The following is a 17084-nucleotide window of genomic DNA, read 5'->3' on the forward strand; positions in this document are numbered from 1 at the left end:
TTCTTAATATCTTCTGCTTCTGTTAGGTCCATACCATTTCTGTCCTTTATCGAACCCATCTTTGCATGAAATGTTCCCTTGGTGTCTCTAATTTTTTTGAAGAGATCTCTAGTCTTTCCCATTCTGTTGTTTTCCTCTGTTTCTTTGCATTGATCGCTGAGGAAGGCTTTCTTACCTCTCCTTGCTGTTCTTTGGAACTCTGCATTCAGATGCTTATATCTTTCCTTTTCTCCTTTGCTTTTCACTTCTCTTCTTTTCACAGCTATTTGTAAGGCCTCCCCAGACAGCCATTTTGCTTTTTTGTGTTTCTTTTCCATGGGAATGGTCTTGACCCTATCTCCTGTACAATGTCACGAACCTCCGTCCATAGTTCATCAGGCACTCTATCAAATCTAGTCCCTTAAATCTATTTCTCACTTCCACTGTGAGTTACATTAAATTCTTGAAAAGAATATCATACAAACTAGAAAGTTTTAAGCACAGACTTGTCTTCTGGCATACTATTTTTAGATTGTCATAGGTTAATCTGCTGGTTGTTTAATGGCTTGGAAAGGGGAAAGGAACTAATTTAAACTGGATTTGTGTGTTCTACACGTGTTAAAGCATTCCCAGATTCTAAAAATTAAAGATGGAGATACTGGTAATTTGATTTTTACATGGGTGATTGGATTTCATATAATTGATATATAAAGGTTCAGGGCTTGTTTTTGTGATGTGGGTAAATGCAAGTCAAGTATTAATCCATTATATAAATATTGGAGTGCCTAGAACACCTGTTCTATGTAGGTGTGCCAAATACTAGAAATTTAGAGGTTAGCAAGACAGATGGCTCCTAAAATATGTTGTTATCAAAATATAGTGGGGCTGAATTACATGGTCTAACTTTGACCACAAAAGTGACTTGTGTATTAACATGTCTTGGAGCCTTTTTTCATTTCTTTCTATAGCACTCCCTTTCTCTTCAAAGTTGGGACCTGTATAATACGGAAGAGCTAAGGAAATATGGCAAATACAGGTAAAGGTTCATGATTTGCTGTGTCCTGTATTAGAGGTTTGCTGGAAATTCAGACGAAGACCATGTTGATCTGACTTAATAGAGCTCTGAAGTGGGCTGTATTTTCTGACTCACATGTGTATGTGTTAACAGTCCCTTGGCAGTGTAGGTTAAGAGTTGATTTAGAAGCAGGTAGGTGATACCTGAAAATTTGCTCCCTGTCCTCCAAAATACATACACAGGTATACATACAGATGCCCATGTGCACATCCCATATTTGAGCTAGAGATTTTAGGTTTAAAATTGGATTAAATTTTTAGGCTTGAGTTGGTCATATTTCATTCACAGTATGAGTTGTTCTGATCCTTTTATTATAACTGTTTGCCTGCAGCATTTAGGGAATTGGAGTTTTGAATCGAGATCAGAGGAAAAGTTTGTAGAGCTAGCAGATAGGTTTGGTACTGGAGAGTATTTGACACATGCTATCTGAGAAAAAGTGAGAGAAGGCAGGGTTTGGGATAAAATAATTTTGCCTGTTTTCTAGTTGGGTAGAATCCATACTAGAAGGGTTAGATCCCTGGCTGGGGAAAATCCCCTGGAGAAGGAAATGGCTACCCACTCCAGTATTCTCACCTGAGAAATCCCAAGGACAGAGGAGCATGGTGCGCTACAGTCCCTGGGGTCACAAAGAGTCAGGCACAATTTAGCGACTAAACAACAACAGTTCTACAAGTGCCTATTCAAGTGCCTTTTTTTTAAACAAGGTAGCGTTTGGTGCTATATCAAAGATTAATCTGATACAGAGCTTGCCTGAAAGAAGGCCACGGTTCAGTAACAGTGCTCCTGACTTGGAATTAGCTTAAGGACCAGTGAATATTCTACCAGTTAGGTTGCTCATACCTGACAGAGGGTGTATCCAGATTAGTATAAGAGACTAAATCATCCCTTCTTCTTTGTCCTGACCCTTGTTTTCCCTCCAGTTCCTGCCTTTGTCTCTTTTAGGCTGTGAGCGAGGTGATGTGTTTTTCTGTTCCTTTTCAAGGTGAACCGTTTGTGAGATTTCCTACTAGAGAGACTACTGTTCTGGGCCTCCTGACAAGTAAAACAAAAATGGAGTATAGGCATAGGATGCAAATGATTGTGTAGTCAAAGCTGTGCTCTTAACAGCTCTTGCCATCTTGCGGAGACTGACTCTTACAGTTAGTAAAAGACAATTGAAGATAAATTAAAGTGAGGGAGAGTGTGTTAAGCCATTGGAGGGAAAGGAGAATGTGAAATCAGTGAAGTGGTATGTCGCTGTCAGGATTTTCTTCTTTCTTGCCTGTGTTCCTATTTTCTCTTTTTTTTTCTCCCCCTTTTTTCCTCCCTCTCTTTGTGGATTTAGACCACTGAAATGTTGTATATTATCCATTTATACCTGGGCCTCTCAGTGATAACATTCTCTTGTCTTTTCCAGGTGCTCTGTAGTCATTGTGGCATGTCCGCTTATTGTGGGCAGTGCAGGATTTGCTTGGGTGGGACGTTTGTTTTATTAACGGTATTTCCCTTGTAGGTTACTGATCACTGATTATCTCTTGGCTTTGGTAATGCTTTGCTACCTGGCATACCCAGAAATTAACTTAATTTGGAGTTTTTAGCAAGGACACACCCGCTACCGCGTATCCAGTTGAAGAATAGCTGTGCTGTCTTGTAGAAGTTTGTCTCTAACTGCATAGAGTAACAGGGTTGAGAAGAGGTGGACATTCACTTGAATCTTTAGCTCTCACATCGATGTTTTAAATGAGAGCACTGCTTCTTATAATTGATTAAAATGGATAGTCACAAATCAGTTTAGACTGCTGTTGGGTTGGATTTGAGTGTACAGAGATGGCTATAGGAAATGATGGTTCTCTTGTTCGGTATCTGGTTGAACTCCTTGAGAACATCAGGTCCAAATATTTATTTTTCTCAAGTATAATTTTGAAATTATAGAAAATTGCATTAATAATACAAATAGTTCCCATCTACCCCCTGGCAAGATTCACTCATTGTTAACATTTTGCTACATTTGGGCTATCACTTTATTTTTTTCTGAACTTTTTGAGAAGTTGTGTGCATCCTGTCCCTTTACCATGTAGTACCTAAAGACGTGTATTATCTAAGAACAGCATTCTTATAGTTTCAAGGACATTCCAGTTATCAAGGAAATTGATACAATACACTTCTTTAACACACAGCCCACATTCAGATTTCTCTAGTTTCCTCAGTAACGTTCTTTAATAAATTTTTTCCAGTCTAGGATCCAATCTTCAATCATTTATTGACTTGTCATGTCTCTAGTTTCCTTTAATCAGAACCCTATCCTTAGCCTTTCTTTGTCTTTTGTGACACTGACACTTCTGAAGAGTGACAGACCATTTATTTACGGAATCTCCCTCGATTGGGATCTGTCTGATGTGTCCTTGTGATTGAATGTAGGAGGTGTCGCAGTGATTGGATGTAAGAGGTGAGCAGGAATGCTGCGTTACTGCGTGTGATTCTCAGGGCCTCTCATCAGGAGGAGTGTGTCCACTTGTACTCTTTGCAGTGATACCAGCTTTGATCTTCCCATTAGTGTGGGAAAGTTACTGTTTTCCTTTTTCCAGTAAGCAATTTCTGGGGAGATACTTTGAGATTTAATATATGCTCTTCATCATCAAACTTTCATCCTCAAAAAATTTTAACATTCTTTGGCAGTTTTGCCAGAATCTATTGTTAGTATGGTGGTTGAAGTTCAAATCTTTGATTGCACAAACCCAGTAGTATAGGAGGGAGTCTGTTCCAGCTGTTGGTTTCCTTGGCTTTATAAAGTATTTTTTGTTGAACTGGATTTTCTCTTCTGAGACTTTGACACATTATTTCAAATTTTGTACTTCTATGCCACTTGTGAGATAAGCCTGCTGTTTTCTTCTTTGTAACAGCCCCTCAGAATGCATTCCACTTTTGTGTTTTCTCTCAGTTACTACTCCCATTTCTAACAGTTGTTTGTTGTGAGAGAGAGCTTTCCTGAGTTTATAATCATACTCTTGGTTTCCTGCTAACACTCATTTATTAATGTCATAGATCTAGCACCAAATCCAGATACCAGTTCCAGATATGGTTTATATCAGTTCCAGATACGGTTTATTCACTACAAAAGATTGCTGTTGCTTATAATCTAGTTTGAGCACAAGGCTTTGGAGTCAAATAAATCTGGATTCAAGTTCTGTCTCTTCAACTTATTAGCTCTGTCCTCTTCAGCAAGTTCGTAACGTCTCTGAACTTGAGTTCCATAATCTGAAAAGAGTTGGTAATAATTGCAGCTACCTTTTAGGGGGGAATGAGGATTAAGTGTGCATGTAAAATTCTGGGAATGGTGTCTGTTGCACTGTAATCACTCATCAAATGTTTATTGTTATTATATAGAAAGGATGCTTCTATTTTTACACCCAAGATTGGTGCAGTTTATTTTTAGCTGTTGTTTTTTATTGTAGGCTCATTTAAATCTGTGGTGAAAATGAGAACGTTTCAGTGTTACTGAAGCACAGTTAGACTCTTGAATAAATATTTTAACTTATGTGAATATTATTCTATCAGTGACAACTTTGATAAAGTTTAGAGTCATTTCTTAAATTATTTATATGTCCATTATAAGTAGATTATAAAGTAACAAACATTTGAGTTATTTTGACTGAATCCTAAAACCTTTAGCCTTTTAGTGCATAGCAAATACACAATCAGTTTTTCAGCATTAAATAATATTTTAAAAATTAGCCAGTGAATTTTGAGTGTTTGTATGCTATTTCTTACAGCATTTTAAAACCATGTTGTTAATATAAATAGTAAATTACTTTGTGAAATCCTAAAACTTTTCCTAAAATTTACTATGGAAACTGAGTTTATTAATACACACATATTGGGGGAACAGTTATCCAGGTATTTTAGGACATATTGATTGAACACAATTTTATTTTCCAGATAAGCTGTCTAGAACACTTGGAGAACCTGTTTCAATAATTATAATATAGGAATTTGAGTCTGTGGGGAAATGTGCTGTAACCTTTCATTGTAATGTTAGAAGTATAGCTCCTCTTTGTATCACAACAGGACCAAGAGTCTTATTCTCCTTAGTCAGAGGGTCCCCAGGGATATTCTTGGTACACTCAGGGCACCCCATTGACTGTCTCTTTATTAAAAAAGTTCTTTCATTGGTGGTTATTTATGCCAAAGAAATAAGCTAAACTTTAGGGAAAAAAAGAAAGACCTAGTTTTGCTTACTTTGAGTATAAATGATTATAAAAGGTAGGAAAATCTATATGTCACAGTTACATATTGTTCTGTTACATACATTGGTGTCAGACAGCAAGTGAAATGTTGTTCCTGATTTTACATTGCACCCCTTTTTATGTAGCTGTAAGAGTGAAAGCACTCCTTAAACTTGTAGACAATTAAAGTGTGCATAGTTAATTTGAACTGTCTCAACTCTCTTTCATGTTAAATGTGTTACAGGAATGAATCTGAAGTCTGCTGCAATAAAACACTGAAGGCTTTAAAATGTTTTCTTGCATAAAACTCAAACTTTAAGTAGCTGCTTATGAGGCTAGGGAAGGGAGGAAGCTAATGTCTGTCTCAAGATACAGGACAGCTGTTTGCTCATCAACCTCAACTGTGTGAGTAGACTTAAGCCTGTAACACTGTGTACTTAGGCATAATAATAACTTACAGTTTTAAAATCTAAAGTACTTAAAGATACACTTAAGTCAGCATGATGAGGTATTTTTTAGGGTCTATTTTTTTCTGGTGGGTAGAATGTTGAGGGTGGAATGGGTGATAGGTTTTTATTTATAAAGTATTTTTGAGAATAAAACTTAACAACTAAGTATCATTAGTGACCATGCTCTTTTTTCATTATTCTATTATTGTGAAGCAAAAGAACTCTATTTTATAGTTGATTTCATCCTTTTAAAATAAATATTTTAATCAATCATAAAATGTATTTTGGAAGTATGATGTGTTAGATATTATATAGAAAATAGTTCTTGGAAATAATTTAATAACTTAAATTGTAATTAATAATTTTTATAATGTCTGTGTTTAATCAGAGAGAGTATGTACTTCAAAATAAAGGAACTCTAGTTTATTGAATGTAGTTAGAAGTCTTTTACACTTGCCAACTTTGTTTTTAACATACTTAATATAAATTCCTGTGGAAAGAAGAATTCTCCTTTTTCTCTTACTAAAAGCTATCACCTTAAGAATCATTTTGGAATAGAGGGGTCTGATTTTTTTTTTCTACTTTCTTTTTTTGTTTTTGTATTGGGTTTTTTCCTCCTCCTTCATGGATTTAGGAGTAAGACTTTTTTTTTTTTTTAGGAGTAAGATTCTTAATTGAATGTTTCCCACAGTAGAGAAATGTATGGTTTTGTAGAAAAGATAATTAAAATATAAGACATTGCCATGAGCAGTGTGATGACCATGGAGGTTAAGATTTATCAAATCTTATTAACTATTTAGGGAACTATGAAATAAAAGAAATGCTGTTTGCAGTAAGATGAGCTTACTTTCTCTTTCACATCAGAATGTGTTGACTGAAGGAAAATAAAAATTGACTGATTTTAGAATCAGTGAGTGAGGAGGCTCTTAGAAAGCATAATGAAGAACATGTAGTGAATATGGATATTCTTATGAAAGTAGTCAAAGAGTACATGCCAGAAATGAAGAGAGGAATATAGATACATTCAAAAGTAGTTAAAAAACTTGAAGTTTCAGTCTGGTCGGTTTTTTTTTTTTTTTTCCTTTTCTGGGCTGGTCAGTAAATGGACAGTACTGTATGAATCCCCAGGGGTTACCTTAGTCCTAATTTTTCAGTAGCTCTAAAGAAATCATGTTTAATGATGACAAGTCTCACTTTAGTAAGGTTTTAAGGTCTATAATATGAGGTTTAACTCTACAGTTTACAGTCATTTGGTATTTCCCCTGTAAAGGGTGAGTTTAATTTGGTACTATTTTGTGCAGTACTCTAGCACTCTATGCTCTTCTCTTAGTGTTTCTTTATTGTCGAATAAAGAAAATGTAGGTGAAGGAAGCCTTTAGTACATACTTAGTGAAAGTTTGATTTATTTATTTTTTTATTGAAGGATAATTGCTTTACAGAATTTTGTTGTTTTCTGTCAAACCTCAACATGAATCAGCCATAGGCGAAAGTTAGATTTTTAAAGATAAAATTAGGCAGAAAGGACACACAGTAGGAAACAAGAGAAGCTTGTATATAACTATGGAGGATTTGGGGGAAACTGTATGCCAATAGATTGGTCCTGTTTACATTTCTCCTTCTATCGCTCTGAGATGATTCTTCGTGTCTGTGTTATTATTCTACTGAGCAGGTAGAGCAGAGTGCTGAGGAGCTAATTAAGTTTCCTGGGCTAGGAAGTGCTTGCAGGAGAGAGTGAGCACCATTCGTAAACTCTGCTTCTGCTCTGTCCCTGGCCTGCCCTACCCTTAGCATACCACATAGGCTTCTTTCTTGTTGATCTTGCACTCACTTCTGTGACAGAGTTTTGCCTAGATCATATGTATATTTTAACTTCTTATGTTGTTGTGTCTTGCAATATGCAGTAACATGGAGTTCCTGAGTTACACTGAAAGCCATGTAACATGCATGGTTAAGGGCCCAGGGTGTACAGTCAGGCTGCCGATTCAGATCCTAATATGATAGTGAACAAATGACTTAAACCTTTCTGTGACTCACTTTTCTAATCTGTAAAATAGATACAGTAATAATTTGTTACCTGATATGGGGTATTGTGAGGTTTAAGTGAGTCATCGATACTTGCAAATTATTACTTTTATTGTTAATCTTTTGTTTCTTCTTTGAGAGGAATAATAGTAAGTGGCCTATTCCAAGTCCTTAAAGTAATCAGTTGTAAGGCTTTAGGATCTAGAATTGGAAATTCAAAAAGGAGGGTATTTTCAGTTGGGTATCATGGAAGATCTCTCTTGATCAGTAGAATAGAGAACCTTACTCTCCTGCCTTCTGTTCTCCTTCTGCTGTATTAGCTAGCCAAGTTTCAGTTTTCAGTACACATATGTGGCTAAGTGTGTTGGACAGTGCTGTTCTAGATGGTTGGATTTGAATCTGTAATATATTTACTTTAAACATGGCATATCTTGATGACACGCAGCTGTATTTGTCTAGAACATGAAAGATTGGTCTTGGTGTCAGATGTAACTCCACACAAGAGGAAGAAAGGAAGGGAAAATACTTACTGAGGAATATTGGTTAAAGTTAGGAATATTTTCTCTGAGTTTTAGGTCAAGTGATTTTTAGGCACTTCAGCAAAGTCAGTATCAGTTTAGTCACTCAGTCGTGTCTGACTCTGTGACCCATGGACTGCAGCACACGAGACTTCCCTGTCCATAATCAGCTCCCGGAGCTTGCTCAAACTCATGTCCGTTGAGTTGGTGATGCCATCCAACCATCTCATCCTCTGTCATCCCTTTCCCCTCCTGCCTTCAGTCTTTCCCAGTATCAGAGTCTTTTCCATTGAATCAGTTCTTGGCATCAGGTGGCCAAAGTACTGGAGCTTCAGCATCAGTCCTTCCAATGAATATTCAGGACTGATTTCCTTTAGGATGGACTCACTGAATCTCCTTGCAGTCCAAGGGACTCTCAAGAGTCTTCTCCAACACCACAGTTCAAAAGCGTCAATTCTTTGGCACTCAGCTTTCTTTATGGTCCAGCTGTCACATCATACATGACTACTGGAAAAATCATAGCTTTGACTAGAGTCATTATAATGATATTTTAAAATAAGGCATGGATGGATGAACTAAGCAGTATTGAAGGTCTTGAGTTCTGTCAGTTTAATGCTGGAAGAGTGCTTTCTAATCTAGAAGCACCTTTGAAAGCTTGACAATGTAATGGATGGCAAACTTAAGTCTCTCAGGAAGGACTCAGTACCAGTGTTTTATTATAAGAGAATCTTCCTCTTTTGGAGATGGTCCTGCTAAACCTTAAAGTAGTCTGGAGTCAGCACTGGTCATCACTCATTGTGTGTGTAGAAATGTGTGTGTGTGTGTGTGTGTGTGTGTGTGTGTTTCTGCTGCTTCTAATAGGAAGAAATAGAAACATGGTTTTATGTTCTGTAAGATTTTGCTGTTTTCTGGAGTCTAATCAGGGGCCAGAACACATTGGAACAGATATCCATTCTAACTGAAAAAGGGAAATGGGAGATTATTTTAAAAGAGATGTGAAAAATCTCAGGGAATTGGCAAGAAGTTTACAGCTTTGGTACCTTTTTCTGTGTTTGGTGTTCTTCCTCTTCTCCACCACCTTTTCAGATTGGGCCATTGGGTCAGGTTTTCCCCCCTCTCTACTTAACTTTTCTGGAAATATCCTGTGGTACCAGTGGGGCAGTTAGAGTTAAGACCTGAAGGTTGTACATATTGTATTAAAAGGGAGTTGAAGGAGTCAATTGACATGCCTAACTTCAGTTTCTTTAACTGATTAAAAAGAAGGGAGGAACTCTATGAAAGTAGAGTGTTTTGGGTGCATTTTATAGTTTTGTGGCTCATAGGGATTATTGAAATTAAAAGTGACATCTGTGTATATACATGAAAGTCACACATCCGTATTCCTATCCTAACACTTGCACTGATCCTTATAAGCAGAGCCGTCTGTCATAACTTTCATCTTTTATGGTACCTCAGAGAGCAGTAGGCAGCACAAGTGTATAAGCAAGGCCCCTTAAATGAAGAACTGGGATAAAAAGAAAAATCGACCTATAATCATTTAATTTTGCTGTATCTTTTCTGATCACACTCTAAACTGCATAGTTTTGAAGGTGTTTTTTCATGTCTTACATTTGAGTGCCTCTTGTGTACCTGCCATTGCTCTGGAACAGGAATTGGCAAACTGAAGCCCATTACCACCTCTTTTTGTTAATAAAAGTTTTATTGGAACAGAGCTATGCCCATTTATTTAGTCGTTTGGAGAAGAAAAGTAAATGAAAACACATAAATATGGGAACCAATGGGAAAATTTGAGTGGCTTCCCTATTTTGCAAAAAAAGGATATTGAATTGTTTTGTGCAGATAATGACTATGTCAAATTCTTTAAGATATGCAATATGGAACCTGCATAAAATTGAGAACATAAAATTGACTACAACTTTCATTATAAAATAACAACATGGTGTGCCAGCTTAAGCACATTGCTAAATGAAGCCCTCTCTGAGTGAACTGAATTAGAAAAAATACCCCGAAGCTCAAGAGAGTGAGGCTGAGCATCTTTGTTCAGGGCACAAACTGTATAACATTTAGTGGTCCTTGCTGGCAAACCTAGATCCTGTCTCGAACAGCAAATTCAGTTTCTTTAGAAGGAGCCTATTGCAGCCTATTTGCTTTGGGGTAAATGCTTATTTCCTGCAGGTTGTAGTACAAGGCTGCTACTTTGCAACACAGTTTAATTCACGTATTCAGCAAATACTGAATATCTACCATGTGCCAAGCATTTTTGTAAGTTATCAGTGGACAAAATGCACAGAGTCGCTGCTGTTACAGAGATAACATTTTAGTAGAGGGAAGATAGATGAAATAAGTGTAATTTAATAGTAAAGATTAAGATAAGGGCACTGAAGAAAAATAAAACTGGATAGGGTAATAAAGGATGCTGGTGGTTATTTCAAATAGGGGGATGAGGGAAACCCTCCTTCAGAAGATGACAGGTGAGCAAAGGCCTGAAGTAGATGAGGGACTCCTGTCCTCCTAGTGACTTCTGGAAGGTAGAAGTTATAGCAGTTACAAAGGCCTTAAGACCGGAGCATACCTGGCAGTGTATGTGATCCGGAGGAGTGGGAGAGAGGAGGTCAGGTAATGGGGGAACAGATTATAAAGCGCCTCTATGTCGGTAGGGAGTTTGGCTTTTACTTGGTCAACTGGAGGATTTTGAGCAAGCATGCAGTGTGCTTTTTTTAGATTTAACATGATCACTGGCTGCTGTGTTGAAAATACACCATAGGAAGGTAGTAAGAGAAGCAGGGGAGACAGATGTATCAATAACTGTATTGGTTATCAATAACCATATAGCACATTACCCCCAAAACTTAATGGCTTCAAACAACAAACGTTTATTGTCTCACATGGTTTCTGTGAGGAATAGAGAAGCGGCTTAGCTGTGTAATTTTGACTCAGGGTCTCTCATGAGGTTGCAGCTCAGATGTCAGCAGAGGTTGCAGTCATCTGAAGACTTCACCAGGACTGAAGGGTCTGCTTCCAGATTCACTCACATGCCTTGTGGCCTGAGGCCTCAGTGACTGAGCAGTTGGGTCCCTCCCTACAGCACCGTCGGGCCTTCCCCAGAGCGAGCGATCCACGAGAGAGAGCAGGGCAGCAGCCACAGCGTGCAGCGTCTGCCGTGACTACGGACCATCACGTGCACAGCATTCTTTTGTTATCCAGACCAACACCCAGAAAATGCGGGTGGGGACTACCAAGGGCCTGAATGCCAGGAATCCTGGGGCTCTCTGGGGGTCGCCTTGGAGGCTGGCACCTGGTTTACATGGTATTGTCTCAGTGTCATCACAGCAAAGCCTGCCTCTCTCTCAGCAGTACCAGTGAGTTCCAGGGAGGAGTGACTGAGTCATAGGCCAGACTCGGATCACATGCCCACCCCTGAGACAGGTCTGGCTCTGAGGAGGCGGGGTTAGACCTATCTCAGCAAGTGAGAGAGAGGTTCTACTATCTGAAAGGGTAAGGAGGAAAATGTACCAGGCAGACAGAAACTGTCAGTTCAGGAATATGATATCTTCATGTCCAGTTATTAAATGCTTTTATAATGATTAAGACACCATGGATGTTATTTATATAGCCTTGGTGAATAGAAAGCAGTGTGCTAAATAGAGGACAGTTTGTACCAAGAACCTTGCTGTCCTTTTTCCCATCATAGCTACAACTCTGTAAACTATACCTGCTGTTAAAGATTTGTGTGAAATATTGCCTTTCATAGTTTTTTCCCCTTATTGGGTGATGAACATATACTTAATTAAGAGATGAAGGTTAGGGAGCAAATAATACTTTAAATTTACATTGTCTGGATTAGAGAGAGTCCCACAGTTAGTAGGACCTCTGCCCCTGGGAGTCCCAGGCCCACCTAGACTCCCCACATTCTCTCCGGTGATGATTACATTAACACCATTTGCTTATTTAATCCAGGAATTGGCAGACTTTTCGTTCATCACCTATTTTTGTTCAGCACATGACCCAAGAATGGCTTTTGTATATTTAAGTGGTGAAGGTAAAAATCAAGAGGGACATTTTATAATGTGAAAATTCTAGGAAATTCAAATTTTGGTGGTCATTAAGTTCAGTTCTGTTGGAACATTGTTGGTGGCTGCTTTGATGTGACAACAGTGAATTGAATAATTGTAACAGGTTGCATGGCCTTGAAATCTAAAATATTTACTATTTGGTCATTTACAGAAAGGTTTGCTGGCCCCTGATTTACACATTTTTGAGTGCAGCAGAGTAGAGTCATCTAAGGTGGGAATGCCAGTCAGTTTTCCTGAAGCCTATCTTCTTCACCTGGAAGCACCATAGTGGCCTCAATTTGTGAGACCTGTTGTGCTGGTCAGTGAAAACGTCTTTATGTCAATAACCAGGGAAGTGAGGTTTGAGTATACTAGAATTGGCTCAGAGGTCTCTTATCCTTGTATAACTTAGTGTGTTGAAACTGATGGATTATTTGCAGGGAAGGAATATGTGGTATCCCCCAGGATGTCATCCTCGTGTTAGCTGGACTCAAGCCATTTTGTCCTTCAGCCCACACAGCAGCAGGAAAGACAAGCTAACATAGGGACCTAGGAACTGCTGTACAGAGAGAGAGCTGCAGGGCACCCTCAGTACAGTAGGGACCCTAACTCAGAGTGAACAGGGTAACCCTAGACTATCAGAGTGAACAGCATCATCACCACATCTTCTACTCTTTCATCTGTTCACTTTATAAATGTCCCTAGGTTTTCTATAACCTTTGCAGAGATTCTTGACCCCCAGAACATATGTCTCTTGCCTATATGATAGCTGATGGAGCCAAATGCTGAGAACCTCTGTGGGAAATTACTATATGCTATCAGGAGACATTAATCTCAAACACCTGTGACAGAATGGGTATTCTTCTTTGATCAATTATTATTAATAAAACAAATTATAGAAGAGTGTTCAACTACTTTGCTCTTTTCTGAGATTTCCATTTGATAAAATTGCAGAGGATTAGCCAGTTTTGAGTGGTAAAGGCCAGGGGCAAAGGGAAAGCTTGTCTTATCACTTTGCGCCTGCAGTTTTAGTTCGAAGTTTAGTAGGCATTCTTATGTAACTCAGCATGTATATTTCTTTCTTCTCCTGAAATAAATGGTAATGATTCCAAGTTGAAAAGGTTGTAGGTGTTAACCTAAGAATTAAAACTCTGATGCTTATGAGCCAGGTAACTAACTGAAAGTGAAGGTAGCCTTGAGTTGGAGAGTATAGGCTCTCTCTGAGAAGGATCCAAGCTGATAGGTTTAATTTTGGGAACATCGGTCTACTGTTGTCAGGTTTTGCTATTTTCAAGAGGAGCTGAAAATCTGAGATTTTTTATTTGACATTTCCCCAACTTTTGGAAGTTAACAACTAATTAAAAAAAAATTAATATGTGCTGGCTAACCAAACATGTCTGTGGGTCAGATTTCACTTGTTTGCCAGTTCACAACTTCTGTATTTAATTTGTCATTGTAAACCATATATCCTCCCTATTTATTTCAGGAGGAGGGAGAACAATGAAATGAAAAATTATACGTGCCTTTTATAACTGGTTTGGATTACTGATCATTCTTGCTGGGTGACTGTTTCAGTATATGAATCATGGGTACTGTGGTTGAAACATTTTTCATCAGTCTGTTTTCTCCCCCTTTCAATGGAAAATAACCCTTTTGGGGGGCCTGATGTGAATAGTCCAACAAAAATGAAATGTGTGTATTCAACAAAATACTTTGTATTATTCATAGTAGGCAAAAAGGGAATTTGAAAAGGGAAATGACTTGTGTACCTGTAAAGCATTTGAATAATGGGTGAGCTTAAGTGCCCCCAAAAGGTGGTACAGAGAGTGTGTGTTGGAATACAAAACAGAGGAGGATCGAGGTGGACAAAAACGAAACCAGAAGAGGTAGAATTTAAGCTGATTCCTGAATAGGATTGTTGTAGGCAAAGTGAAGAAGCGGACGGCATTTATGAAGGAAGGAGCAGTATGAGTTAGATTTTTGTTTCCAGCAATGAGCATGATTTGTTTCAAACAGATGGGAGCAAAGGAGCCTCTGCTTTTAGGCAGAGCAGAGATAGAGCAGTTACTGAGTTTCCACTCTGTGCCAGGTACTCTATGGATGCCTTCTGTATACATTGTATTACTTAATCTAGTTATATAAATATGAACACCCTTTTAAGGAGTTGAAACCTAGGGAAGTTTAGTAACGTGTTCAAGCTCTTATAGGCAATAAAAACAGCAAAGCTGGGCTCTGACCCCAAGCCTATTCACTTTGCACTCGGCATTTACTTTGCAGGGAAATTGGACTGGTTACGGTAAATTATGTAGAGCTCAGAATCCCAGGTCTAGTACTCCTTCCTGGGGCAAATATAGAATAACTAAACTGGAAGAAATATGATGAGAACTTGGTGTTCTAGGAGAATTTAAATAAGTGGATTTTGAGGAGAGGCAGTAGAACAGAAGGAAAAATACTATTAAAATAGCCCAGGTATGAAATGAGAATCAGAATTGGGATGAAAAGAAAAGAGCATGAGATATTTCCAAATGAAAATTATTGGAACTTGGTGACTGAAGTCTAGGGAATGAAGTAGAGTGAAATAAGTTTGACATGTATTTGCAGTTATAATTGAGTCTATGTTGCATTCATTCATTGCCGTTCTTTTGTCAGAATTTTAATAATTAGTAATGAACTTTCTTTGTCTTAAAAGTATTTGATCTTGAATTTTTTATGCTAATGAAAATTTCTTAGGTTAAAAGACATATAGGAAAAAAGTTTCTCAAGAACTTATTTAAGCTAATTAAAGCTGCATAATGAAAAATTTTAAAAAGCTGCATATTCAACCTTAAGGTTGAGTAAATGAATGAAATTTTAAATTATCTTTAAATGAAAAGAGTAAGAATTCGTGAATGTTCCCAAATTTGTAGGTTTGGCAGGACAGGATGGACTTTGAAAGTCATCCTCTTTTAATTTTGTTTTTGATTGGAAAAAAAAAAAAAAAGGACATTGACCTCAAAGCTTACAGATATGTGGCCTTGGGCAAGTTACTAACTTTCTTTGAATATCAGTTTTCTCATTTAAAATGGGGATATCACTAATACTGACATCATAGGGTTCTGGAGAGAATTAAGTGAGGTAATATAAATAAAACAATGAAAGTGGTTTGTGGCCCATAGTAAGCTCTGAGTAAGTATCTGAGGAAGGTAGAGGGGACAGTCAGGTGTGGATTTGATAATGAATGTTAAGAGTCAAATCACATTTTCTGAATTCTCTTCTAATTCGTACTTTTTTTTTTTTTTTCCAATTCCACCGTGCTGATCCATTTTTCTCTGGCGATCTCAGTCTTTACCTCCTTGGATTTGTGGTTCTATCTATAATCCCACAATACCTAGAGCAATCAAGGAATTGTTCTGCTTTCTCCTTCTCTTTCCTCTTTTCCTTCCTGAATGCCAGGTTTGTGGGCCCTTCCTAGTTACCTACCAAAAAAGTACCAGAGCATGGGGACACCAGACTTTCAGTTTCTCCAGAGCCACCCCATCTTTGCCACTACACTTAAAGATAAACTAGGACACCCTTTTGTGGCTCTTGGTCTTTTTTCTGAATCCTCATGAAAAGTTACATTTTGTGGCCTAACCATGAATAAATAAAACTGATTTTTTTCCTTTTATTTCTCTCTTCTTTTCCTGTGAAATCCTTTGTGCTTTTTATCTGCCATGATAATAGTTTTTGAAAGCTTTTGACTTAAAAAATTACTGCTGATTTGCTACTGTGCAGGGTATTTTGGCTTGGGGAAATTGTTACAACATTTTGAATTTTAGTCTTACTGTTCAAAAGCAGAGGTTGTGATACAAAAAGCTTCATGGTCATGTTGTACTTCTTACCTGTGACTCTCTGCTTGAGTTTTTATAGATATAAGATAGTTCTCTTTTCTGCTGCTGCTAAGTCACTTCAGTCGTGTCCGACTGTGTGACCCCATAGACGGCAGCCCACCAGGCTACTCTGTCCCTGGGATTCTCCAGGAAAGAATACTGGAGTGGGTTACCATTTCCTTCTCCAGTCTCTTTTCTGGATGCTTGTAATTGCCAGCATATACTGAAAAATTTGTCAGTACTGGTAGGGAAAGTTTTTAATTCTTATATAATTTTAATGTCATTAATATGCAGTATAGAATAGTTGGTGATTTAGAACAGTGTTTCCTGAGAATTCCCTGGCTGTCCAGTGGTTAGAACCCGGCACTTTAACTGCCCGGGCCCAGGTTTGATCTGTGGTTAGGGAACTAAGATCCAGCAAGCTGTGAAAATAAGTAAGAACACTGAGTCTCAATCTTTTTCCTTTATAGCCCCCCCACCCCACTCCCCAGAGTCTTTTGAAACAGTTTTTTCCTTATTGGCTTCCTACCTCCATAAAAATTTAATTCCACAGATGCAGTTATCTATAGTATATATTATATGTACATCTGTTTTATACATACAGAGTAAGGGGGTTTTGTATTCCCATCTCCAGGGTCAGAGTCTGTCTTCTTGAGCTGGTGCTGCTTGCCGTGCTGGTTACAGCAGCAGGTTCTCAGAATTTTTGGTTTCAGGACCTTTGAGTTCTCAAAAGTTATTGAGTACGTTGAAGACTTTTAGCCTTTGTCTGTCATATCTTGTGAAAATTTTATCATATTACAAATTAAAGTGTGAGAGAAGCACAAATATTTATTAGTTATTAATTTATTTAAAAGTTATTGTGAAAAATAACTCCACCTTCAAAGGGTTCAGTAAGAAACATGATATTGTTATGCATTTTTGCAAGTTCTTTAAGGTCTG

General features: G+C 37.9%; 1 protein-coding gene across 2 annotated transcripts in view; it reads left to right on the forward strand.

Annotated features, from left to right (window-relative positions):
* Positions 1–17084, forward strand: part of ZFAND6 (zinc finger, AN1-type domain 6) — a 50203-nt gene that overhangs the window by 21016 nt on the left and 12103 nt on the right. The window contains exon 1 of one of the 2 annotated variants that reach the window (XM_010843227.1): positions 1691–5661. The exons of the other annotated variant lie outside the window; for it this stretch is intronic. The gene's annotated coding sequence lies outside the window, so the exon portion shown is untranslated. Of the gene's footprint in view, positions 1–1690; positions 5662–17084 lie in introns of those variants that run through there. 2 annotated transcript variants of the gene reach the window in all.

The sequence above is a fragment of the Bison bison genome, unplaced genomic scaffold, assembly GCF_000754665.1.
Source record: "Bison bison bison isolate TAMUID 2011002044 unplaced genomic scaffold, Bison_UMD1.0 scf7180017864181, whole genome shotgun sequence".
NCBI lineage: Eukaryota > Metazoa > Chordata > Mammalia > Artiodactyla > Bovidae > Bison > Bison bison.